The 26,146-nt window shown below is 40.8% G+C and overlaps 1 protein-coding gene and 1 long non-coding RNA gene across 2 annotated transcripts in view; one reads left to right on the top strand and one right to left on the bottom strand.

Moving 5' to 3' along the window:
* The window catches only part of LOC101680314, a 493,234-nt gene that overhangs the window by 204,541 nt on the left and 262,547 nt on the right, over positions 1-26,146 (bottom strand). The gene's annotated exons all lie outside the window — the stretch shown is intronic.
* LOC106007033 lies at positions 2,646-6,398 on the top strand. The gene is made up of 3 exons (XR_001181514.2): positions 2,646-2,686; positions 4,305-4,407; positions 6,195-6,398. It is a non-coding gene; the product is annotated as an uncharacterized LOC106007033 (long non-coding RNA).

Raw genomic sequence — 26,146 nt, 5'->3', positions numbered from 1 at the left:
GCCTTACATGGTGACAGGGAGCTAGAGCAGGCTCAAGCACGTTTTGCCTAAATTGTCTGGAATGATTTATGTTTCAGAGTTTAATGCTCAAAATCCTGGTGGCATGATGTTTGGGGTAATAAGCAGTTAATTTTATGGTGCTTCTTCTGTGTTCTCCAGCACACATACAGATTGTCACCTGTGCATGTAACCTGCAGCTCACATTATGAGGCACCACAACTCTATCCGTGGATACTCTGCATTACCCATCTTTGCCAGAAGAAAGATCAGGAATCGGCAGTGCAGAAAGTGGTTGCAGCGCGCGCACACACACACACACACAGAAAAGAGTATGGAATCTTCAACAAAATGTAAAATTATACAGTGGAAATGAGTCAGCACTTCTGTGTTTGAGAAATCAGAAACCCAACTCAAATTAAACTTTGAGGGGAAAAAAGGTCTTTCCTACTCATCTTACTGAGATACCGAAGAGGCATCTTATGCTCCTAACCCTAACGCAGCTGGCTCTCAGTTCTCAAATATCATGTGATCCATGTCTTTAGCCCCTTATCTGGTCTCTGTTGGCCTCAGGAGTGAGCAAGCCTTCTCTCCGAGCAGAGAAGGTGACTCAGGGCAGTTCCAGGTGAGGCAGTCATTAGCGCTTACACTCTCAGAAGGATCAGGACGCTTTTTCCCTTCTGTGTCCACATCAGGCCTGTCCAAAGGACTCTGGCCTGGCTCTGTCTGGCCCACAAGCCCATCCCTGATCCAATCACGGTGCCGGGGGGTGCGGGGGGGATGGACTGAAAGAGGAGAGACAGGTCACAAAAGGCTGGCAGACATAAACAGATAGATAGATTACAGATGGACAGGAAAGAGAGAAATAGCCAGTAAAATCCTGTGTCTAGATTTAGACCATACAGTCTGGTATTAAGCCTATGAAAAATGCCTTTGATGTTTCCTCATTCTGGTTTCCTGCTGTATTTTTCTATTATGTCTCTGTGTGTTTAAATACTGGAGCTGCCTAGTGGTCGGAGCAGTCTTCAGAGTCAGACAGAGAAGCTTTTGAATCCTCTGCCAGAGACCAGCTATCAGACCAAGGCCACGTTATTCTGTCCCTGGAAGCTTCCATTTTTGTCTTGGTGGAACAGGGATCACCATATTTACTTCCTAAGGGATTTACAAAGATTACATGGGATAGTCCAAACAAAATGTTTAGCAGAGCACCTGGCAGAGAGAAAATAGTCATTCCATAGATACTAGCATTAGTACAATTACTGCCTGATTTCCATACATGCGTTCTTGATATGCGGTGGACATCATGAAGCCCACTCACTGCTATTTAGACATAAAAGCAAAGGCATTGCTGGTGTATGCATCAGTAATGCCCTCATTATGCCCCAGAACCGTGGACACCAGGGAAGTGCTCTCCAATGTCTAGTGGCCAAACAGAAACACTCATGCCGTCATGCTGGGTATTTTCAATTATGCACACGAAATGGAGTAGGGCATGCAGTTTTCACAATCAGGGATACCTGTTGGGGGTAATTATTTTCTTTACTGATTTAATTTGTTCAAGTTCATGAAAGAAGATAAAAATTATAAAGTTGTTTTCAGTGTGAAAGATACGCTTGCATTGGGAAAGAATTGCTTCCGTAAGTACTGGAACGTGTGTACTTTGGAGAAGGGAAGTTTTCTTTGGGGGAATTTAGCTGTCGACATTCTGATGGATCTGCCCAGCTTGATTTTGAGACACTGCCCTTTTGGCAAGAAAAACAACAAATCTGTTCATTGTAACCATGATATAAAAGGGCTTCTTCCAGATTGCCTTTTCAGAATTCAGTCTTAAACTTGAGATTCACTTCCATTTAAAGAAAAATACTTTCTTTTCCAGCAAAGAATTGCTGCTCTGCATTTATTTAAATTGGTTCATGATTTCATTTCCATCCTCTTTTCTACTGCTCAAGTGGGAGAAATCTAGTGAAAGCGTAATCTAAGGACTAATGAGCAAACTGCTAAGTGCTGGTTTAGTGAAAGTTGATTTTTCAGTATTTCACTGGTTGGAAAAAGTGCACTTTTAAAGATTTTTACCAAGTGTATCACTAATATTGTGTCAGCTATTTTCCAGTGATCTGGATATGGCCAGAAGATTGAAGTTGCAAGGGAAGAGGACGTAACTGAAATCCTAAACACTCTTCGAGGCCATTTCCCACCACTGTAAGTACTCTAAATGATGGCTGCAAGGTATGCTTCCAAAAAGATCAGGAAATATACTAAAATGTGAGTACTGATTATTTTTCAGTGAGTAAATTTTAAGAAATGAAAATGCTACTTCCCATAGCTCAGGGTAAATAAATTTAAAAACCTATACAAAACAGAGAATTACCTGGGATAACACAATTGACCAAAACAATCAAAAGTGCAACAAGATAATTCCCGCATTTATTAAGGTAGAATAACTGGATTTTTAAAAAGCTCTTCTTTAGAGTCGTTCAACAAAGATATTAAGTTCCAGAACTAAACATCTTGCCTTTTGCAGCAACATGCACGGAACTAGAGAGTATTATGCTCAGTGAAATAAGTCAATCAGAAAAGGACAATTACCATATGCTCTCACTCACATGTGGAATTTAAGAAACAAAACAGAGGATCATAGAGGAAGAGAGAAGAAAATAAAAGAAGATGAAATCAAAGAGGGATACAAAATGTAAGAGACTTTTTTTTTTAATGAATACACTTTTTTAAAAGATTTTATTTATGTTGCATCACCACTTCCTCATATCAGGGAGATCATATGACAGACCTGTACCCCTGGGGATAAAAATATATGTTTATAAAAAATAAAAAAAAGATTTTATTTATTTATTTGACAGAGACACAGAGAGAGAAGGAACACAAGCATGGGATTGGGAGAGGGAGAAGCAGGCTTCCTGTTGAGCAGGGAGCCCGCTGTGGGGCTTGATGAGGGGCTCGATCCCAGGACCCCGAGACCGTGCCCCAAGCCAAAGTCAGATGCTTAACCAAGTGAGCCACCCCATAAGAGACTTTTAATCATAGGAAACAGAAAACAGAATTGCTGGAGGGGTGGGAAGTAGGGGGTTGGGATAACCAGGTGATGGACATTAAGGAGGGTATGTGATGTAATAAGCACTGGGTGTCTAATAAGACTGATACATCACTGAACTCTAGCCCTGAAACTAATAATAAACCATGTGTTAATTAGCTGAATTTAAATACAAAAAATTTAAAAAGGAAATATGGGGAAAAAATGAAACAAAAGTCTTGCTTCTCTTTTCCTAAAATTATTCCTAGAACCTGATGGCTTTTATTGCAATTCTAAATGACATATTTTTAAAATTATTTTTTCTATCTCATTGTTGATGATATATAGAAATAAAATTGACTTAAATATATCGATCTCACAGGCAACTAATTTGTTTACCTCTTAAAATTTCTAATGATTTGTCTTAAAGGTTTGGTGGTTCTCTATGCAGATGATCATATATTTCAAAATTTCAGTTTATATATTTTTTATTTTTATTTATTTATTTGACAGAGAGAAAGAGCACAAGCAGGGGACCAGCCCACAGAGGGAGAGGCTGGCTCCCCATTAAGCAGGAAGCCCCATCCATGTGGGACTCAATGCCAGGACCCTGAGATCATGACCTGAGCAAAAGCTAGACACTTAACTGACTGAGCCACCCAGGAACCCCTATTTTTTTTAAAAAAAATAAGCTTTATGAACAATGTGGGCCTTGAACTCAAGGCTCTGAAGTCAAGAGTCCCATGCTCTACTGACTAAGCCAGCCAGGCAACCCAGGATGATTGTATTTTGATTTATGAGGGAATTGTTCAAATCCCTCCAATTCTTCCTTGCACCTTCATTTTTATTGTTTTACCTCACTAGCTAGTGCAGCACCTCTAGGACCTCCAGTGCAATGTCAACTAGAAGCAGTGATAGCAAGAACGCTTCTGACATCTCATATAGTAAGAATGGATACTTGCTGTAAGGTTTTCAGTCATAAACAGAAATTGAATTTTATAAGACACTTTGCTGCATGCCTTGAGATAATCATATTTCTTTCCTTTAAACAATTTTAGTGTTGAATCAAGCTATTCCAAAAAGAAGCCCAACTTACACATAATGAATTATGTTTATATGGCCAGAATTGCTAAAACTATTTAGAATGTTGATCTATATTAATGAGTAAGATTAGCTTATGATTTCCATTTGTCATACTGTGTATACTTTGTTATAAATGTAAAAGTCATCTATTAAAATGAATAGGGAGTTATAAACTTTTTTTCTCTGAAATCTTTTGCAGAGAATTAGATTTGTTTGTTTCATGGAATTTTTCTAGAACTTCTCTATAAAACAACGTGACAATCTGATAAATGCATATATTGCCAAATGATTACCACAATAAGGTTAGTTAACACATCTATTGCTTCGTATAATTATCCTTGTCAGGGGAGTGGGTGGGAGAGGGATCGAGAACTTTTAGGATTTACTCTTAGCAACTTCTAAAGTATATAATACAGTACTGTTAGCTAAAGTTGTCATGCTTTAGGTCAGAACTCCAGAACTTACCTTACTCAACGTTTTTACCGTCTTCCCACCTTCTTTTACCCAATTCCCCCACCTCACCCCAGCAGCCACCAATCTACTCTCTGTTTAAATGAGTTAAGGTGTTTTATATTCTATATGCAAATGAGATCGTGCAGTATTTGTCTGTGTCTGACTTTTGTCACTTCATCATGTCGCCAGGTTCCATCCATGTTGTCGCAAACGAAGGAGTCCCTTCTTTTCTGGCTGAATAACATTCGTGTGTGTGTGTCTTTATTCATCCCTCCATGGACACTTAGGTTGTCTCCATATCTGGGCTGCTGTAATAATGCTTTCATGAATAAGGGGGAACAGATATCTCTTCAAGACAGTGATCTCGTTTCATTCAGATATATATGCAGAGGTAGAATTGCGGGATCACGTGGTAGCTCGGCGTTTACTTTACCGAGGGACCTCTGCCCTATCTTCCACAATGGCTGCCCCAGTTTGCATTCCCACCAATAGTGCATCACAATGGCTTTTTCTCCACATCTTTATCAGCAGCAGTTATTAGCCTATTTCTTTTTGAATAACCACCGTTAAGTGATATTTTTCCTAGTAATTTGCCAAAATAGACCTTGTTGGCATAACGTTGTTTGCCTTATACTTTTTTTTTACACTCTACTGCCTGCGGTCATGTTCATTTTTCAGTTTTAATATCTGTACCTTTTCTCTTTTATTCTTAAACTCGATGGCAGTTGAACTACTTTTTTACTGTTTTCAAAGCACTTTTGGTTTTATATCTATATAATTTTAGATGCATACACATTTATATCATTTAACTTTCCTGATTCAATTCAAATTTTTAGTATTATGCAATAACTTTTCCAATATCTAAAATTGCTTTTTATCTTAAAGTCACTTTTGTCTGAACTTCACATCGCTCTCCAAGTTTATTTTAATTAGCATTTAAGACCGATGTGTTATTTCTATCTCTTTAGTATTTGTCTGTTTTCATGAGTATTTATGAATCCCCAGTTGGGATTATGAGGGGTCAGAGGGGTTATGAAATCAATGCCTTATATTTTGTCTTGAGCTTTTCATTTGTTCTCCTTTTAAGCCTTAAGAATTTTTAGGTTGCTTTATTATTTTTAAACCATTCATTTTTTTCTACTCATTTGAAAACTATATCCCCTCTATTTTTGTTAGTTATCATAGAAGCTCATTATACATTCTAATTTAATGTTTGAAGCTAATATAATTCTCACCTCTAAACAATGTAAGAAAATACTTAACACCATATTCAAATCAATCTTCTACATTTTACATGCATTTTTTGGTTCAATCATTTAGTGCTGTCCTTTTTCCAACTTCCCCAAATTAGATATTATTTTATTTAAAAACATTTGTTGCGGGGCGCCTGGGTGGCTAAGTGGGTTAAGCCGCTGCCTTTGGCTCAGATCATGATCTCAGGGTCCTGGGATCGAGCCCCACATTGGGCCCTCTGCTCAGCAGGGAGCCTGCTTCCTCCTCTCTTTCTGCCTGCTTGTCATCTCTCTCTGTCAGATAAATAAATAAAATCTTAAAAAAACAACAACAACAACAACAAAACACATTTGTTTGGATTTATCTACATATTCATCGATTTCTTTTTCACTATTCCTTCCAGAATCATGGACCTGTCTTCTGAGATCATTGATTATCTCACAAAAGTTCTTCAGCAAGTCCCTTGATGTAGACTTATTTATGGCAATCTCTTTATATATAAATAAAATATGTATTTCATCTGAAAATATGTTTAGTCTGTCTTCCCTTTTGATTTTTTTTTTTCAGGAATACAGAAGTTGAAGGTAGTTTTCTCCTAGCCCTTCAAATGTATTATTCCCTGCTCCCTTTTATTGTTGCTATTGAGAAATCTGTTTTCAGTCTAATTGGTAAACTTTCATAGGGACCTTGGGACTGTTTTGTTCAGGGTAGGTAAGTGGGAGAGATGGGCATCATTCCAGGTTGAGACAGTGACAAGGCTTGTGTCATTCTCTACACCCTTCTTCCTTTTCCAGAACAAACGTGGCAACTTCAGGTCAAGATGGCAGAGAGATTCAAGATCAGAACAGTTTAGATTATTGACTTACTGAATGAAAAACAGAGGCAAGCATCATCTTGACTGAAGCCAACTTTTGTTGTACTAAACCACTAAGATGTGGGGGTTGCTTCATTACAGTATGAGCTAGAAATAGAAAGATCAATGTACGGCATTCCTGAGTATGTTGCCTTTCTTCTATTATCTCCATACTGGACTTCTGGGAATTCAGCTAAGCATACACTATAACCCCTATTCTATCCTCCATCTATCTTAAACTGTCATGGTTATCATCTCCTACTTCTGTGTTGTGTTTTGTGCTACTTCTGAATATGTTTCTCAGTTTGCTAAATTTCTCTCCAGCTAGATCTTACTTAGTTTCTGTTTTGTAATATTTTTTATGATAAAAGTTCTATTTTGTGTTTTTCCAATGTGTCAACTATTAGTTTTCATCATTTTCACATACTCTTTTTTTGTACATCATTTATTTCTATCTGAAAATTAAAAAGTTTGAGTTCTTTAGAGATCTCTGGTCTTTGTTGTTTGTTTGGGTTTTTTTCTGCTGGCTTTCATTCATGGTAGTTTATTTCCTTGTGTATATGATGATTATCTGGAAGCCATACATCTTAATCTATGGAAAACCTATAAGACGAAAGTTATGGTGCTTTCTTCCAGTGGGGATTTAACTCTATTTCCTTTTGAATCCTGCTTTTGCTACAGACTGGGACTATTTCATTACCATTCTAAGTCCATTTCTGGAGGCTCATTTTCTGTTCCCCCACTCTGTAGCTAATCCAGTGTTTAGTCTCTTGGTTACAAAGCTATCAGTTATTTACCTCCAGGGGAAATCTGATTTAAAGCTTACTGTTCATCAAGCATCAACCTGTTTTGATTGTTAGCCATTTGGCCATCTCCCTCACATCTGTGGCCCAGAAAAATGGTAAAATATATTTTATGCTACATGTGGGTGTTTTATAGAAGGTGGGTTCCTGGCAAATCCATTTTGTTATTCAGCCCCACCTCCTATTTTTTAAAAAGATATTTATTTGCATATGTATATATATGTGTATGTATGTATGTATGCATGCATGCATGTATGTATTCATTTGAGGATGGAGAGAGAAGGGGAGAAGGTGGGCAGAAGGAGCAGAAGGAGAGGGACAAGCAGACTCCCCAATTCAGCATGGAGCCTGAAGAAGGGCTTGATCTCAAGACCCTGAGATCATGACCTGAGGAGAAACCAAGAATCAGATGTTTAACCCATGAGCCACCAAGACACCATCCCCCCACCTCCTATTTTTAATACTTCTTTCAATTGCTATTATCACTGGTAAAAGACAGAAAGGTATAAATTTAGGAAAGTTTCAGCTAAAACTGTTTCAGAAGGTTGAAAAAGAAATTAAAACTCTCATGCTTTGAGATGCCTGGGTGGCTCAGTCCATTAAGCGTCTGACTCTTGATTTCAGCTCAGGTCATGATCTCAGGGTCATGAGTTCAAGCTCTGGGTAGGGCTCCATGCTGAGTGTGAAGCCTATTTGGGATTCTCTCTCTGCCCCTGATTTCCCTCTCTGAAAACAAAAATCAGGTTTTAATGGATAATATGCAAGTTTTAAACTCAGATAAACATCTTAAATCTTCGAGTTGTGACTTTGGGCAAATTACTAATAGCCCATGAGCCATAATTTTCTCACTCTTAAACAGAAATAATAAAAGATTTTTTGTGTTATTGAGAGAATACATATATACAGAGAAAGACCATGTGCATCTGATATATAGACAATAAATGGCAGGTACTTTTATTCATGGTACATATTTTCCCTTGCATGTTGTGTACAATTGAGAATGCTGTTAGAGTAAATTAGAATACACTGTGCAGAAGACAAGAGCTTTTCTTTAGCTGCTATACTGAATGAGAGATTAATTTCCCACTCTTATTTTGCCTATCTATATACACCATAAAACTGGAACTTGTGTATTAGTTTAAAATGGTATCAGTATGACATATTAATATGGAAATATGAAAATCTCTAAAACAATCTCCAAGATGTTTGTTGCTAGCCAAGGCTGTTGCTAGCCTTCCTTGTAGGTTTTCTTCTTCTAAAGCAACCTGAACAGCTAACTAGGTGCTCTTGTTAGTATTCAGGTAACAAAGTCATTTTTCTCTCTCTGCTAAATAAAGCCAAGGAACCTAATATGGTTATGAACTGAAGGTATTCGCATTGCAGTCCTGTTTGCTGTTGCATGCTTAATCAAAATTCAAAATGACAATATTGACAGAAACAGTCCATGCAATAAGCGAATGTTGCAAATGGAAATATAACACTGACCTCAGAGAAATGTGATTCTGATTATTTGACAAATCAGCTAGGTTTGTCATAGGGAAACTATAAAATCAGGTAATATAAAAGCTTTGCAAAAAGTCTAGTATCTACTTTCTTTTTTGTGTTCTTTGGCTTTGGATGCTTAGCAAGCTAATTGGTGCTGGGGTGGGTGGGGTGATTTCTGTTGGATGTATAGGTGGTAGAAAGATCACATTGTAATAAAACCAAACTAATGCATATTAAACTGTCTGGATAAATCTTTCCTGCCATAATTGTGACTTTCATGTGTGCCAGACTTTCTGTGGCACACATGAAAGTCTAATCCTAAATATCAGGATTAGACTTCTAATGGTAAGTTCAAAAATAAAAATAGTACACATGTAATATTTTCCTGCATCATTTCATTTAAGTCCACAATACCTATAAAGTAGGTACTATCAAACCCTCTCATCTACATATGAGAAAAGAGGGACAGAGAATGTTAATGACAAAATTAAGTAGCCCCTAAGAGCATTTTCCAACCAACCTCACCACCATCCTGTACACATTGGTTCTATCTGCAGCTCTTAATTCACTTCCCCCAGAACCCTGGCATTTTTGTTAGATAATTTCAGTGGATGTTCAAATAGAATTCTTATCCAGTAACTCAGAGCTGAGTGGGCCAGTGAGTTCATGGCATTAAAAAAATCAAGATTATCAAAGATTTTAGCAGGCTGAAGTAACAAACTAAATCTAGTATGAAAAAATACTGAACTTTGGTCAAAAAAGAATCATAAAAATGAAAAAGGACAGACATGTGCTTTAGCAGCCACTTTCCTAATGTGAGGATTTTATTTTCATTTAAGATAGATGGTGATAACAATATAGAGACAGGTAGAAGAGATGCCTACAAAGAAAGAACCCCTGTTCCCCTAACAAGCCAAGAAGGAAAGCACAGTTACAAACTTGAAATTACTCCAAAGAAACTTAGCAAAGGAGAAGACTCCAGCACGGGAGCATATGTGGCATGAACCTGAGCAAGGTCAGAAAGCAGGTTGGTCCGACAGGTGTTCACGCTTCAGGTAAGTCTGGAGACAGACACAGAGAGCGTCATCAGAACCACCCTGGCGCATCGGGTGTACAGTGATGGCAATGGAACAAGGAGGAGGCTGGGGAGACGGGGCATACGAACAGATCTGCTTGATGCACGACTGCCCATGAGTGGTGAACTAAATGGTAAATATGACATTGGTCTTCTGGCTCGGGAGATTCCACGGGTGCCAAGTGTCCCATTCTTCCAGGATCATTCCTTCATTTAATTGTCAAATACAATGTCTGAAGTTCCCATGCACAAAGCCCAGTCTTCTCTCTCTTGTCACATCTGCAAGAGGACCACTGCTTAGGGCAGCTCTACTGACCCATCCTGCCTCACTGTCGGAATCAGGATGGCAGTGGGGTTCTGAGCATAGGCTGGGGTGCTCGGACCAACTAATTTAAGTACTGGACCTACCACTTCCCATTTGCATGCCACACCTTCTCAACTGCTTTCCTAGGCTGTTCATCCCTCCCTCTAGTCCTCAGGTACTTAACCATCACCCACAAGGCCTCATTGTATCAAATTCCCATATACCCTGCCCCTTAGGAGAAGAATGATTAAAATCCTAACAATGTTCCCAGCTAAATATGATGACCTCTTCCCTTATTGTGTAGAGAAATTTTGCTCTTCTTTGTCTCAGTTTGAGACTTGTACTGGAAAAAAAAGACTATTTCAGTGTTTTCTCAGGAAGAAACAAAAAAGCAGATGCCTCCACAACCTCCCTCACTCTCTCCCTTCTTTCTCCTCCCCTCCACCTTCTCTCCCGCTACCCCCACTCACATGCGCTCATGTATGCGTGCACGCGCACACACACCACACACACACCTCTCACAACTTCTACACTGGAAATGCTTACTGGCAGGCTTTCTTAATGTCACACTGTTCTCCATTACACTATTAATTATGTTGAGAACCAGCACAATGGGACAGGGTGTGTCTGTGTGAGTGCGTGCGTGTGTGTGTATACACACACGCACACACACACACACACACACACACACACATACTCATCCATATATATATGGATGAGAATTATGGGTAGTTTGCGATTTGAGTTTCAAATGCCAGTAGTACTGCTTTACAAAATTATTCAGAAGGTATTTAAGTAAGAAACATAAGTGCTCTTGTTTTTTTTTATATATAGCCCCATAAACTATATTTGAAATTGATCTTGAGACACTAAACTCACAATGAGTGATTAACAAATGCTAGTTGAGTCGTTTGAAATTAAGAGGTCTGGGTCTCAAACGACTAAGTGTTACTGGGAAAAGCAAACAAAACCATGTCAAATTAATCCAAGAGAATTCTATTCACTCTGCATATTATAAGTTGTCAATTGCTCTAGGTTATTCATTAATAATTCTGAATTCAGGGGTGCCTGGGTGGCTCAGTCTTTAAGCGACTGTCTTTGGCTCATCAAAGATGGCTCATAGCTCATCATCAGAGGTCCTCAGTGATCTGGCATTCCTTCCCTTGTCTATTACTTACTTCCTTAGATATTCTAAGGCCCAGGGCATCTGAAAATCCCATACCTCTATTGTTACCTTTTAATTCCAATTCGTTCCCAAATCTAGAAAACCTGACTTCCTCTGAACTCCAAACATTCAGCTCATCTCTATTAATCAAAGGCCATATTTCCCAAAAGATCTTATTGCTGATTTGAAATAAACTGGCTTATCTACTTTCCCTTTTCTGATCTTTGCTTTTACCTAAATATGGTACAATCCCCTCTCTCTCTGGGCCACCAAGATGGCTGATATAAATCTGTCATGATCACACAGAGCTTATATACTCTCCAGGAATGAGAAATTTTATCTCATTTCCCCCATAGTTCCTGGCATGCAATAGATATACAACATATGTTTGTTAAAAGACCAGAAATTTGCCTGTTGTTCAGACCAAATAAAATTAGTTCAAAACTGATTTCTTAAACATACTCTTAGATTTACCAGGATTATTACTGAATTATTTATTCTAATGATTGCCTATACCGTGGCATTTTCTAGAAAACATTAGACTCCATTTCATCCCAAGGAACTGTAGAAACAATTTCAGCACCTCAAGGATTTCTCAAGAAGCCATGACTAACACAACGAGGCCAATCGAGAGGAAAATAAAAAAGTCAGGACTTACGGCCCTCACTAATTCTATGAGAGTCTCAGACCCCATTTTTTAAAGAACTGATTTTGGAATACACAATGCGACAGAACTTCTCAGTTGAATGTTTTCAGCTTCAAACGCCCACAAGATTTAATAGAAGTCATCCAAAAGCACAATACCCTGTCTGGGGTCTCCAGTGGGTGTACTGAATGTTGTGACAGGCTGCCCAGGTCCTCCCGGTAGGACCAGGGAGTACATTCCTCCAGGAGCCGTGAGTACTGGCCTCAGGCGGTCCTCAGCCACGTCTCCTTGCAGCAACTGCTATCCACTAGAGGGAGCCCAGCCCGTGATCACGTCTCATCCCCAGGGGCCCGTCTATAGCCCATCCCTGCCGGACAGTAAAGAACTACTGCCGAACAGATCAGTCCCTGAAGGCCCATTCAGCTCCAAAACTCCGTGTGAGACTAAGTTCTGTCGTCATTGTACCAGAACTCAACTGCCCCTTAGACCTTTCTGCTTCCCTCGATTCTGCGTAACATGTCCCCCTACACCACCTGTGCACAAGTTGAAGTATCCAGTCTTTTCCCAGGGAAGCCAGCCTAAGACAGTGGGGAAATCAGGGTTAAGTAAATACGCCATAAATGTACTTCAGACAATAAAGTCTTTAAATTGCTTTCCGCTACACCATACAAAGTAAGTAATTTCAACACAACTACCGGAAAGAGACCCTTCTGTAAATGTTTATTAAGGGGATTTTCATATATTTTTAACTGAATTATAACAAACACACATATTCCTATTAGCTCCAGGTATACACGATAGTGATTTGACATTTTCGTACATTATGAAATGACTCCCACAGTACGTCTAGTCACTATCTGTCACCACACAGTATTACAGTATCACTGGCTATGTTCCCTATGCTATCACAGCCCTGTGACTTGTTTCTTTCTCAATTCCCCTCACCTATTTCACCTGCTCCCCCCAAACCCTCACCACTATGGTAACCCCCAGGTTGCTTCCTTTGTCTCTGAGCTCCTTTCTGTTTTATTTTGAATGGTATTTTAATTTCCAGTCCATGACTCACACTACCTAAGCACAAGCTTCAGAAATGTCCATTGGTCAAATACATACACACAAACACAAAACCATCAAACAAACGGAGGGACATCTAGTCAAATTCTAAAAAACTGAAATAGTGGTATTAAATCACTCCAGCTATCCCAACATCTACAATGGTGTTAGCAGTTTCTTTGTGTACACACACACACACACACACACACACACACATGAGTGCATCACGAAGAAAATGCAAATAGGAAAAGTATTTTACTAAAAGCAAAGCTGCCATGGAAATGTGAGGGGACTTAAAACGGCTCATTTCCTTAGGTCCCACCCTCTCTCCTTTATTTCTCTGAGCTGTCTTCTGCTCACTAACTGTCGTCTCTCAAGTTCTTCCCACAGCTAAATGCAATTTACCATTTCCGGGTTATCACCTTCCATTTTATTTTTTTAATTGGAGCAATAAGCATGACTATTTAAAATGCATATATATTGGAAAATAAACAATGAGGATTGGTGAAATTGCATAAAAACTTTTTTTTAAAAAACGATTTTATGTATCCATTTGTCAGAGAGAGACAGAGAGCACAAGCAGGGGAGCGGCAGGCAGAGGGAGAGGAGGAAGCAAGCTCACCACTGAGCAAGGAGCCCGATGTGGGACTCAGTTCCAGAACTCTGGGATCATGACCCTGGCTGCAGGCAGATGCTTAACCAACTGAGCCACTCAGGCGTCCCTATAAATGCTCTTCTAAGAATACCTGCCATGTCCATTGGGGGAAAAAAAATTGCAATGACCTGAAAGCATTTAGAGAGATATAAAAAGTAATCCTAAATATATTTTAGTAACTCTCATTTATTGAGCAAAACACCAGGATGAAATGGTAGAAAAACAGAATTTATGATCCCACTGCAATATTGCTGCTACCTGCCCTCCTTACAGCAGGTGAGTTGTGATGTCACGACGCAGAAGGCGAGCAGTTCAGAAAGATCAGAGGGAAGCTTACACGAGGAGGCATGATTCATAGGAAAAAAATTTTCACCCCATGTGAAGGCATTGAAGTGCTGCTTGATCATTCCTATGTCACTTACAACATTTTATGACAAGCTCAGCTTAGAAAACATCGCCATGTGTTTCAGTTCGTTGCCTGCTCTCTTATATTAAACTGTGTGGGGGAAAAAAAAAGAAGACTGGCAGAGGAGAAAGGACATAATACTATGTTGTCATGGGGGCGCCTGGGTGGCTCAGTGGTTAAGCCGCTGCCTTCGGCTCAGGTCATGATCTCAGGGTCCTGGGATCGAGTCCCGCATCGGGCTCTCTGCTCAGCAGGGAGCCTGCTTCCTCCTCTCTCTCTCTCTGCCTGCCTCTCTACCTACTTGTGATTTCTCTCTGTCAAATAAATAAATAAAGTCTTTAAAAAAAAATACTATGTTGTCTTGGATTTAACTTTAAAAATGACGATCCACGGATGAAAGCATTAGGGCAATTTTGTGAACGCACAGATTATCTTCCTTTTACAGCCTGGGCTGATGACGAAGCAGTTGTTCTTGATCAACCTGAGATGAATCTAGATATAGGCCCTGGAGGCTGCTGGGATTCAGAGATTTATCCTTCCATCACACACGGTACCCTCAAAACAGTTATACACACACACACACACACACACGCAGTGCCCCACAACCGAAACAGAAAGTAAAGGCCCCACCATCTGGCACGAGCAGGCAGTGAATCAGGTAATACCAGGCAGAGAATGACTGGCAAAAATTGATATGTGGATGGCACGTATGCTGCATGTATGGTATGCTGCATTTTGGTGCATTAATTCCCTCTCAGTAATGCTGTACCAAAAATTTAAATTTAAATCCCCAGGAGATTATCAGTCCCCAACAGTGTGGTAGGGACGGAATCAATCAAAATTGGGTTGTAAAAATCACAAGTGCATGGCTATGAGTCGTACACTTATGTCCAAGCGGGACTCCAGGACACTCCGATTGGGTCTTTGTGTTCTCCATCGGTCAGTTCTAGTTCATAGTTCTTCTACAAACTTTGACCTCCCGACCTGATGATTTTTAGAAGGAAACATTGATGAATTTGTTCTGGTTTCTACTCCTTCTGATTTAACCTTTTGACAGTTAGCAAAAGAAGTTAATGGAAGGAATATGTGAGAGTTCCCCTTTCTCCACAATTTTGCAACATCTGTTGTTTCCTAACTTGTCAATTTTAGCCATCCTGACAGGTGTGAGGTGGCAGCCACTCTGGAAAACAGTATGGAGTTTCCTCAAAAAGTTGAAAATAGAGCTACCCTACGACCCTGCAATCACACTACTGAGTATTTACCCCAAAGATACAAATGTAGCAATCCAAAGGGGCACGTGCACCCCAATGTCTATAGCAGCAATGTCCACAATAGCCAAACTATAGAAAGAGCTCAACTGTCGATTGACAGATGAATGGATAAAGAAAATGTGGTCCATATATTATGGACCATCAAAAATGAAATATTATGCAGCCATCAAAAATGAAATCTTGCTATTTGCAACAACATGGATGGAACTAAGAGGGTATTATGCTAAGTAAGATAAGTCAATCAGAGAAAGATAACTGTCATATGATCTCATTCATATGCAGAATATAAGAATCAAGGCAGAGGATCCTAAGACACTCTTAATCTTAGGAAACAAACTTAAGGTTGGTGGAGGGGAAAGGCGGTGGGAGGGCAGGGTAATGGAGAGGGACTCTGGGGTGGGTATGTGTTGCAATGAGCACTGGGTAATATAGAAGACTGATGTATCACAGACCTATACCCATGAAACAAATAATATGTTATACATTAATTGAATTTAAATTTTCTGAAAAATGGTAAAAATTTTAATTAATATTTTGTAATTAAAAAATTTTTTTAAATCACAGAAAAAGAAGGGAGGTGTGACTCATGTATTAGTAAGCACTGAGCTAGGGTCATAATCCAAAACACAGTAGCTCTAAGAGTCTGAGATCCATCCTGCTTTTCATCTTCGCCTTTACATCGTGACTGGCTTAGCAGCCTGCTGGCTGGCCTCCCTACCTCCGGTCCCCTCCACCCAAACTTCCAATTCATCCTTCACATTTTTATAGCCCTCATTGCTTTGCACCAGAATTTCCTGTTTGCCCTGTTGTATATTTCCCTGGGAAAAGATTTCTTGAGGGAAGGAATTAATACATCATGTGCTTCTGCACCCCATTATACACCAGACTGTCCAAGGCATGAAGAGGCGGTGCTCCTTCAAGCTTCAGGCAGTAGCTGGGGAGTTGAGACCTACACAGACAGCTGGGAAGGCGGCATCTGAGGACGGAGCAAGGACAAGAATGAGGCAGGTGATCCACCACAGGTCTGCACTCATCAGGGCTTCCTTCAGATTGACATCTGAACCTTAAAACCCATCTTGGACTTGAACAGAAATTACACTAAATTGACAAACGTGCAAAGGAGTGGTTTGCCAGTAGTAAGTCACACAATCAGTTGGCTCAGGTAGTAAAGTGAGCGTGGCTGCACTCTTCCTTTCCTTGGTGCCTGTTCCAGATTGGACCCTAGGGACTCAGTGTCTTGAAGTGGCCCCCTGGACACAGAATCCTCTTGTCCTACCGGCCTCTTGTCCTTGCCAAGGCTGCACAGAACCATTCCTATCTGATATGCGTTTCACAAAAATGAACATATCTACTGATTTGGCATGAAGTGTAAGTGGATGGTAATTCATTTGTGTTTATTTCTCCCCCACAACTCTGGCATTTTAGAAGCAATCTCAGTGCCTTAATTGTAACTTGAGCCCTGCCAACTTGGTTTCCAGCGCCATCTCTGCCTCGCCCTCATATAACTCCACCCACCCACCCAGAACCACATGGAATGTCCAGAGGACTGTCCAGTATCCCTCATCAGCCTACAACACTCTTCTCCGCTTAATGACACTCAGCTCAAGCACTGTGTCCCTGCCAGTGACGAAGTGGGCTTAGCCCACATTCCTCGTGCATCCCCACACCTGGTACTCTGTGTTTATTGTCGTGTTTTTTCATACTGTATTGTGCCTACCATCTGCTTGTCTGGCACCTCTAGTAGGACATAAGATCTTGATTCTCAGAACTGTGTTTTATTATTTTGGTCTTTCCAGCACTTGGCAGCATTGAGCATGCTACACAAATATTTACTGAATAAATGACTAAGTGAGTAGTACAGAGTAGTAATTAAGGAGGACATTTAACAGAACTTGGGGGGGAGTGATGCCAGGTGACACCAAAAGTCCCTTTTGTGGCTCATCCCTTCCACCAACATTTACCTTATCTCTCAACGCACAAAACTCACATTACTCCTTGTTACCTAAACACCCCACTTGGCTCAGACTCCCAGTGTGAAATAGTGGATAGCTGATCTATTTTTGTTTGTTTGATTTTATTTCTCTCCTGGGCTTCTCACCAACCAGTGAGAGATAGTAGAGGCTTAAGTAATATTATACTAAAACTTTTTTTTTTTTCATTTCTTGTCTAACTGCTTCAGGTGGGCAAAGCTTGCCTCTTCTGTAATTAGGTACAGATTATACATTAGGGTCCAGATGTGATTCTTCTGTTTGGTCTTACTTGTATCTAGCACAGTGCTGGGCATAGGGTAAATTCCAAAATCGAGTAGCTGTAGGGCTCTGGGGATCAGGAATGCCTGGGCATGTTGGAATCTGGTTTTTCTCAGCACATTTAACAGACTCTGAATTCCAGACTGCCAGCCTACCTCTGAGAGCATACTCTGAGTGATGTGGCCATCTGGAAATGCACTTTTTAATTTCTCTGTGCAATGGAGGTGAAATGAAAGTTCAGATGCAGAATTAAATGTCTTTAATATCATAGAGGCTCTTAAATATTTAAATTTGAATTAAACTGACATTTGTGTAGTGAAAAGCAAGCTGCTGAACCTGGGGAAATGAGCCCCGGTTTCTATCCCAGCTCCATTTTGTCTCTGACTTCCCTGTGTGGGAGCTCAGAGAACCACCCAGGATCTTAAAGAAAGTACCCATATTCGAGGCAAATTTCCCCATTCCATACAGTTAATAGAAGAATTGGAGATTAGTATGTGGCTAACTCTTCCACCCATATATTAGAAATAAGGAGGAGTTTTGAGACCCAGAGAGTAAGACGGCAGAAACACATGGTGATGCCCTCTGGGACTGAGCAAACTCTGAGAAAGAATGGCTTTCTTGCTCCTCCTGAGCTCATAACGGTGGGGTCCTCTGCCCTGAATCCAAGCATACTGTCAAAAGCTTAGGCATGAATGCTCTGTGCTGTTCATGCCTCAGCACTTTGGCTTCTCTACTTTCTTCTCTGTGAAATGCTCTCCTAGAATGTTCTTCCCTTCCGGATTCCTTGAGTGACAGCCACTCAGGCTTCAAGGCTTTGTTCGTCGTGAGCTCCTACAGCAATCTCTCCCTGGCCCCTCCTCCAGGCTCTTCTAGTACTCAGAAGTGAGAGCTGGCTCACTGTGTGGCAGTAATGTTTTGCTATTAACAATTTTTGTAAGCTTCCCTCTGATCTTTTTGAGTCAGGAACTCTTTCAGATTCATTACCCAGTATCGTGCCTGGCACATCATAGATGCGCAATGACTGCTAAACTGAACAGTAGAAAATTTCCCATTTATCTTTAATGTCTTTTCTTCCCCACTATTTTTCTTCTCATTAGAAGCCCTGTCTTTAGGGTCCAGTAACTGGGAGTTTTTGAGGTCCTTCAAGATCTCCAGCACACACCACCCTGGCACTGACTCCTGGTCCTCGCTCATCTTCTCGTGCATGTTCTCATCACACTCACAGTAAGAGACATAACACTCTCTTTTTTCACAGCCCGGATTCAGCAGATGACCCAGAGATAAGAGTCTCACAGCTGACCCTGCCAGTTAGTGATCCTACTCGTAGAGCCCAGTTCTAGCACGTTTAATTCCAAACTCTTCATACTCTCCATGTCGTTTTTCCTGTGACCTGCTCCTCAAGATGGGCTGAATTACTCAATATATAATGTTCTAATTCTTGCTATGAACTGGACTAATCCTAAAGAAATAATGCCCCTCTAATAGTGGGAATATCAGGAATCATGACAATATGTAGGTAGATGATGACGCCTCGCATCACACGAAGTAGACAGATTCCTACTTTATACTTAATATCATTGTGTTTACTGAGCTCTTTGAGGAAGATGGACGGCAAAGACTTTGGGCTTCACTGGTGAAGTTAAAGATTGGGAACAGCAGATGTTGAAAAGGAGACAGTGACTTGTGAAAATATCCTTATCTGCCAAAGGAGACTTTCAATCAAAAGAGACCTAAAAAAAACTTCTGAAGACGTTAGTGTTTATCCTCTAAAATTTGAGGGCACAAAGATGTCAAAAATGCTGCCCAAGTCTAGGAATAATAAAGGAGAATTTCAACAAGTATGAAAACTTTTGTCCAATGAGCACCAGGGAAATCAGGATAGATCACCTGAAACTAAAAGTCTTGACTATTTTTTTTTTAATCTTGCTGTTGGTATGACTAGTTTGCAAAGAATAAAGCCAAGAGGTTTTTTTTTTTTTTTTTTTTTCTCTCCCTTTCTGCATTTTTCACTAATGGAAAAGACAGAATTCTTCCAAGAGGTTTTTTGAGGGGTGACATTGTTTTTGGCTTTTTGGTGGAATTTCACTTCTGGATCTACTTTGCCATTAATAGGATGGCGATCATCCAGGGACCATCGCCAGAAGGAAGGATTCCATGCTGGGATTCAACAGCGTGTTTGCTTCAACTTCAGAATCTGATGAGGTGCAAAAGTAGAGCAGTGGCAAGACTTAGACCAGCTATGCTGGATTCATGCTTCCATATTCACTAACCTGTATAAAATACTTAATGAAAAACAGCTTGTTTGTAAATTATTTATGAAAAGATGATTTTCCCTTGATGGAAACATCTGCATTAAGGACAAAAGTCATGAATGTTTTTGTAGATTGCAAAATTACCCTAGATTTCCTAGATCCCTTTTAACAGTAAGGGGAGTCTCCTTCCCTGCCTCTTAAATCTGGGCAGCCTTGTGACTTTCTTTGACCAACAGAATGCACTAGAAGAAACCACTGGATGGCTTCCAAGCCTGGGCCTCAAGAGACTTCTCTGTTTGTTCTCTTATGCTGATAACTGTTCTACTACTCTGTGAACTAGTCCAGGCTAGCCTGCTGATTGATAAAAGACTCCATGAAAAGAGGCTCCAGCCATTCCAGATAGTCTGTCCATCTCTGCTGGGAGGCTTCAGAGGCATGAGGCATATTAAGTAGTTGTTTTAAGTCACTAACTTTTGAGATAGTTTGTTAATAGCAAAAGTTGTATGATATAAATGCCTTACTTTGAACTTATTATTTGGTTCCTCAATGGGGTCTAATGTCTAGCCTGATGTATAGGTGTGCCTAAAAATTGGCCCTTTTTATTTATTTGAGATTTTCTGGGATGAGAACAGTTGCCTGTCCATGTAAGCACGCCCAGCAGCAATGGGCTCCTAACTTGGACTACAGAAGCAAGAATGGATGGACAACTAATCCTTTCCCATCAAACTGGGTTCCTCCTAGAGGACCAGGACATAAGCTTCCAAATCACGGAACTTCTCAAATGAACAAAGAGGTTTTTTGATGAAATCTACCCCCAGGAGTGATGACCCTGCTGGGACACTGGATTCATTTTAGTTCAAATTCCAAATTGATTCTGGTTCAATGCCTCTGGTTCCAGAGGCAAGAATGTCCTCTGGAGATCATATTCCCCCAAACCAATTGTGTGCAAAATGTTTGCTCATTAAGATGACGAGACACCCCATGTTAATCCAAATATAGTTTTATTTTAAGACGACTATTTAGAAATGAAGTAGATACTGCCCATCACTTGATATTTTTGTGGGGCTTATTCTAGCTGAGACCAGATGGAACAGAGTAAATCATATGCCAGCACCCATAGTGCTGACCAGGTGGTCCAGGATTGATGAGTGGCGATCAGCAGAAAAGTATTTGGATGGATTTAGTGATCTATGAAACAATGATTTAAATAAGAACACGTGAACAACTTAGTATATGGCTAGAGAGAAGAGGGAAAACTCAAGTCCATTCTCTCATTTTTTCAATTATTATTTGACAACTATTTTGCTCAATGCTAAGCATTTGTAGAGGTTTAATCCAACTGTACTGACTTACACTAGTTGAACACTGTGTCCTTTCATAAAGTATTGGATATGGATTAGCCACTTGAGGTTTCTGTATTTGTTTGCTTTCTCTCTGAGAAAATGCTTTCAAAACCACTCCAGGCCACAGATTTTTAATCTGTTAGACTGGGCATTTTAAAAAAAAAATGAACTTCCTTCATACTCTCAGAATCTCTGATTTATTCTTGGATCACTGCTTCCTATTTTATTCATTCATGAAAAGTGTTCTGAGAAAGCTGCTGGGTGGGGCTGATTTTTGGAAATCCTGAGAACAGTATCCATAATTATCAGGTATAATTATTCACTGTATCTTAGGGATTAGCACTGCATTTCAGGAGACATCTTCCCCGTAAAAAACCTAAGAATTCTATTGAGAAGGTCAATGAGATGCACACTTGCAGGAAGGATTGTGGACTGAAGACGGTGTCCCAAGCCTTCCACATACCTTACCCCTCATTTCACCATCACCACATTTCTGTGAGGGAGACACTGTGTTCTATCCTACATGACAGATAAAGAATTGGAGACTCCAAGAAAGTGGGTCATTTTCCTAGGGCCTACTATCACACCAAGAACAGAGGCAGGTTCTCCATCCCCACAGCAAAACCCCACCTCATTCAGACCATCATCTCCTCTCAACTGAACCACTGTGATCAAGTCTGTTTTCATCTTACCCCCAAAGTGCATTCTCCTCACTGTAGCCAGTGATACTCTCAAGAACAAGTGGTATGGTATCATACCCTGATGAACAATACCCTTCAGTGGTTTCCCGCTAACCACAGAATACAACCCAAAGTCGTCCCCCGGCTCTTTGGGGACCCCCATCACCTCCAGGCTCTGCATCTTTTACAGTAATACTCCTCATGACACTGGCCTTTTTGAAAGGACTCACACATCTTTGTTCTCTCTGTTTTCAGTGCCTGGAATATTTTCCCCTCAATCTTCATGTAGCTGTCTGCATCTCTTTACTTCTATGTCCCCTTCAGTCTCAACCCCATTACCTATGTTATTTTTTAATGACACAATTTGATACATAAAGAGCATTATTAATTTTTGCTCTACTAAAATATAAGCTCCAACTCTTACTCCAACACTTAGAACAGTGTCTAGTACAAAGAAAATGCTAAGTAGAATTGTTTTATAAAGCATAGAATTGATCTAAGCATGTAGAAAGTGAGTTGAAGCCTGTCCGTCCATCCATTTCCTCTTCCATCTATCACTTGAAGTTTAAACACACAAACAAACCAAAAATACATGAAGTGAGTCCTTTTAAAACATTCCTCCTAACAAGAAAACGGAGTACACAGAAGAGAAACCTGTTCATAAAATACTTTCTTCTAAAAAAAAAAAAAAAACAAGCAAGCAAGCAAGCAAGCAAACAGAAAGCATGAGTTTATAATGTGGAAGCCCCCTAGGGCCTGTAGTTAAAACTTTAGGTTTCGGCTTCAGGCCCACCGGGACAGCCAGGGCATAATGGCTGCCTGACTCTTCTACTCACAAGCTGTGACCTTGGAAGCCCTATGTCACTTCTCTCTAGCTCAATTTCTTCATCTGAAAAAATGTAGATCTCAAGAGTATGGGCCTCTCAGGATTTCTATAGAAAATAAATTCATGCATGATGCAGTATAAGTAGCACACTTGATAAACTAGCTTTGTAGAAAACAAATCAAACTCCTTCTTCTCCCCTTCAAAAATCCTGATTTAGTAATGTTTACCCATTTCCATGGTGCAAGTACCATGGCTGAGTTTAAGCTATCAATGGTTTCATAATCGGCTTGTAAAAATTCCTGAATATTCCAAAAACACCTCCCATTATCCTCTCTACAACAGCTCCAACCCACCATTGATGATGCTTAACTAGGAAGCAAGAAGATGGAGTTTCATAAAAAGGCAAACTAGTAAAAACAATATAATGAAACCAACACAGTATACAATATTAAATACAAAGAGTTTTCACCTCAATCATTTGCCAGGGTAGCAAATGTGCAAGCCAAGAGTATGACAATAATGACTGTAGGAATCATATCAAACCCTCCATGAGTATTCTTAACCTGTCTTGCCCCTTAAGGTTCTAGATTTTGCCTCTGATTCCCATTTCCCAGTCATTATTATGATCTTCAGAGTTGGTTTTTTTCCCCTTCCTGAATTTTGAGGCTTATCTTCCTTCAAAGACTCTGACTTAGTATCCTGCTCTTCTCTGTGTCAAGACTAACCCCTCCAATGTATTCATTCATATCTACTGGATCAAACTCTCAGCTCGTGGTTAGTCCCCAGAACTCACAGCCAGGACTTAGTTTCTGTTAGGAAGAAAAGCGACACCTGCTAGACCTTCAGACCCACTCAGAGGGTAGCCACAGTGGTCTCCTGGTACTGGGTCCCTTGACTCTATGCACCAGGATCGCTCTTCTTTCTTCACCTTTGACTTGCTTAGAACCCTCTTTCCACCTGTCCTCAACTAGCTATACCTTATTCTTCATTCGTGTGTGAGACACCACTATGTTTCGGAGGCCTTTCCTCCTTACCCAAAGGCTCACTTAGCTGACATACTGACACCTTGTATTGTGCCTTGTAGGCTGCAATGTAAATTCTTGGCTCCTCCTCTCTGCAAGTCCACTACCCTTAAGATCCTTGTTGGTAGAAATTCTGCCCTGTGAAGCGTTTTCTTCCCAGTGCCCAGTAGTGCCTGGCACGAGAAGCTATACACTATTTTATGTGATTATGGAGCTAGCTGTCTCATACTCCTGAGTTCTGCCTCTGAAATACCTCTGGGACCTTGTTCTAGGTATACAAAGTCAAGAAGGGCAGATGACAAGAGGCCATGGCAGGCTGCTCTTTGAACGGCGACTGGCTGGCTCTCTGGACCTGTCCACCCCCAGCCATGCGCCCCCATCTTGAGCGCCACCTGGGACTCACTCCACGCTGGCTGCAGGCATGTGGGTTTCTACCAGCTTCAAGAGCAGGACCCCAGTGGCCCTGTGAGGTTCAATTCTAGCTCACAGTGTAGGAAATATCAGAGGCAGGCCCCTGGCCAGGGTGGCCTCCGCCATTAAAAGATGGCGCCTGGCTAGTTGTCAGGTTAGGATTGCCTCGTGAGACTAAGCAGAACGCCCAAAGAGGAAGTAAACAGCATTGGTTGCTAGCGAAGTTGTTCGTTTAGGTGCACAGCCTGATTCGCACCCTCCTGTACCCTGCTCGCTGATTGGTTACGTAAACGTATGTAAGTGTGTAGACTTGTGGAAATAAAGAGAAGATACATCTGAACTGGGGCTTCTTGTCGTCCTTGCGGGTCAAGGGTGATAAATGGTGCCGAAACCCGGGAACTAAATAAAGGAATCTTGCAAGGTAATCCACAGGTAAGCAGGGACATTAGCCACATTCAAAAGTGGGAATTCCGCGGTAAAGCAGGGAGTAAAGGTCGACTGAAGTATATGCATGTAAAAAGTTAATGTACTAGTTAGTGGCTTTAACGTCCGCGTCTGTTGTCTGTGTGTTCATACTGGGATCTGAAGTATCTAAAGTGCGGTTGGAAGGGTCTTTAAAAGACCTTCTGAAAGCCAATGGAACTCCACTAAAAGCAAAAACTGCTCGGGCCTTTTTGAAAACAGTGGAAAAGGCGGCTCCATGGTTCCTAGATGAAGGCTTGCTAAACATACCTCAATGGGACCACCTGTGATCCAGGGTTTGGCCCCTGTGAAACCTCTTAATGCCTCGGGGCCATATCAACCTTTTAAGTTGCCCAGGAGCACCAATAACAGGGTATGGCCACCGGAGTGGTCTGGATGTCAGAGTACCTTGCGCTCAGTTTACATCAATGAAATGCATAGCTTTACATTCACTCCACGCTTTCCTACTTATAAAAATAATACCTTTACAGGGTACAATTATTCCTTTCAAAATCCTAAGCAAGGCAATCCCTCCTCTCCCTTAGATGCATGGCAGGTCTGTAACTTGCTAGGAGCATGTACTGATATCTCAGCAGTGTCCATGTTAAATGGTGGCAAATTCCTCAACTGTTCTTATAAACAAAATGACTCTAGTGCCTTTGAGACAATAGTTAATGTGTCTTGTCCCAATAATATTACTTATCAGCCCACTCCCATATGCATCTCGCCACCATTCGTTTCCTCGTAACAAATGCTAGTGAGCTGAATGATACGTTGAATTGCAGTAAGAATTGCTATCTTTCCCAGTGCTGGAATGTCACGGCCTTCAAGCTGGCTGTGATTATGCGTATCCCTACCCATGTTCCTATCCCAGTTTCCATTCCAGAGGACAAGTTACCGGTGGTGCTATCCAGAAAGAAGAGAGATTTTGGTATCACAGCCGCCGTTGTGACAGCATTGGCTATATCTACAGCAGCTGCCACGGCAGCAGCAGTCTCGCTTGCTGCAACTATACCCACTGCAGAAGCTGTGAACACCCTTGCAGAAGGAATGGTGGCTGCCCTTCAAACACAGACTCAGATCAATGCACATCTGCAAGCAGGAATCCTCATAGTCAACCAGAGAGTGGATTTGGTTCAAAAACAAGTGGACATATTGGGGGCCCTATTGGGATGTATAGCACCCTTCCTGGCAATTTGTGTAACTCCCATAGCCTATACTAATATGAGTGACTTACAGAATGTCTCCCGACAGCTCTCCCAATACTTGCAGGGGAATTAGTCCACAGAATTCCAAAACTACACTCAGCACCTGCTACTAGGCATAACAAGGATAAATAACACCAGAGTTGAGCTTGCAACCCTCCCAGAGATAATCAAAACATTGCAAGATGT

Source organism: Mustela putorius, unplaced genomic scaffold (genome assembly GCF_011764305.1).
Source record: "Mustela putorius furo isolate JIRA1106 unplaced genomic scaffold, ASM1176430v1.1 tig00000198_pilon_pilon_pilon, whole genome shotgun sequence".
NCBI classification, from domain to species: domain Eukaryota; kingdom Metazoa; phylum Chordata; class Mammalia; order Carnivora; family Mustelidae; genus Mustela; species Mustela putorius.
Note: the sequence above shows the minus strand (reverse complement) of the source record. Positions and strands in the feature narration are given on the sequence as shown.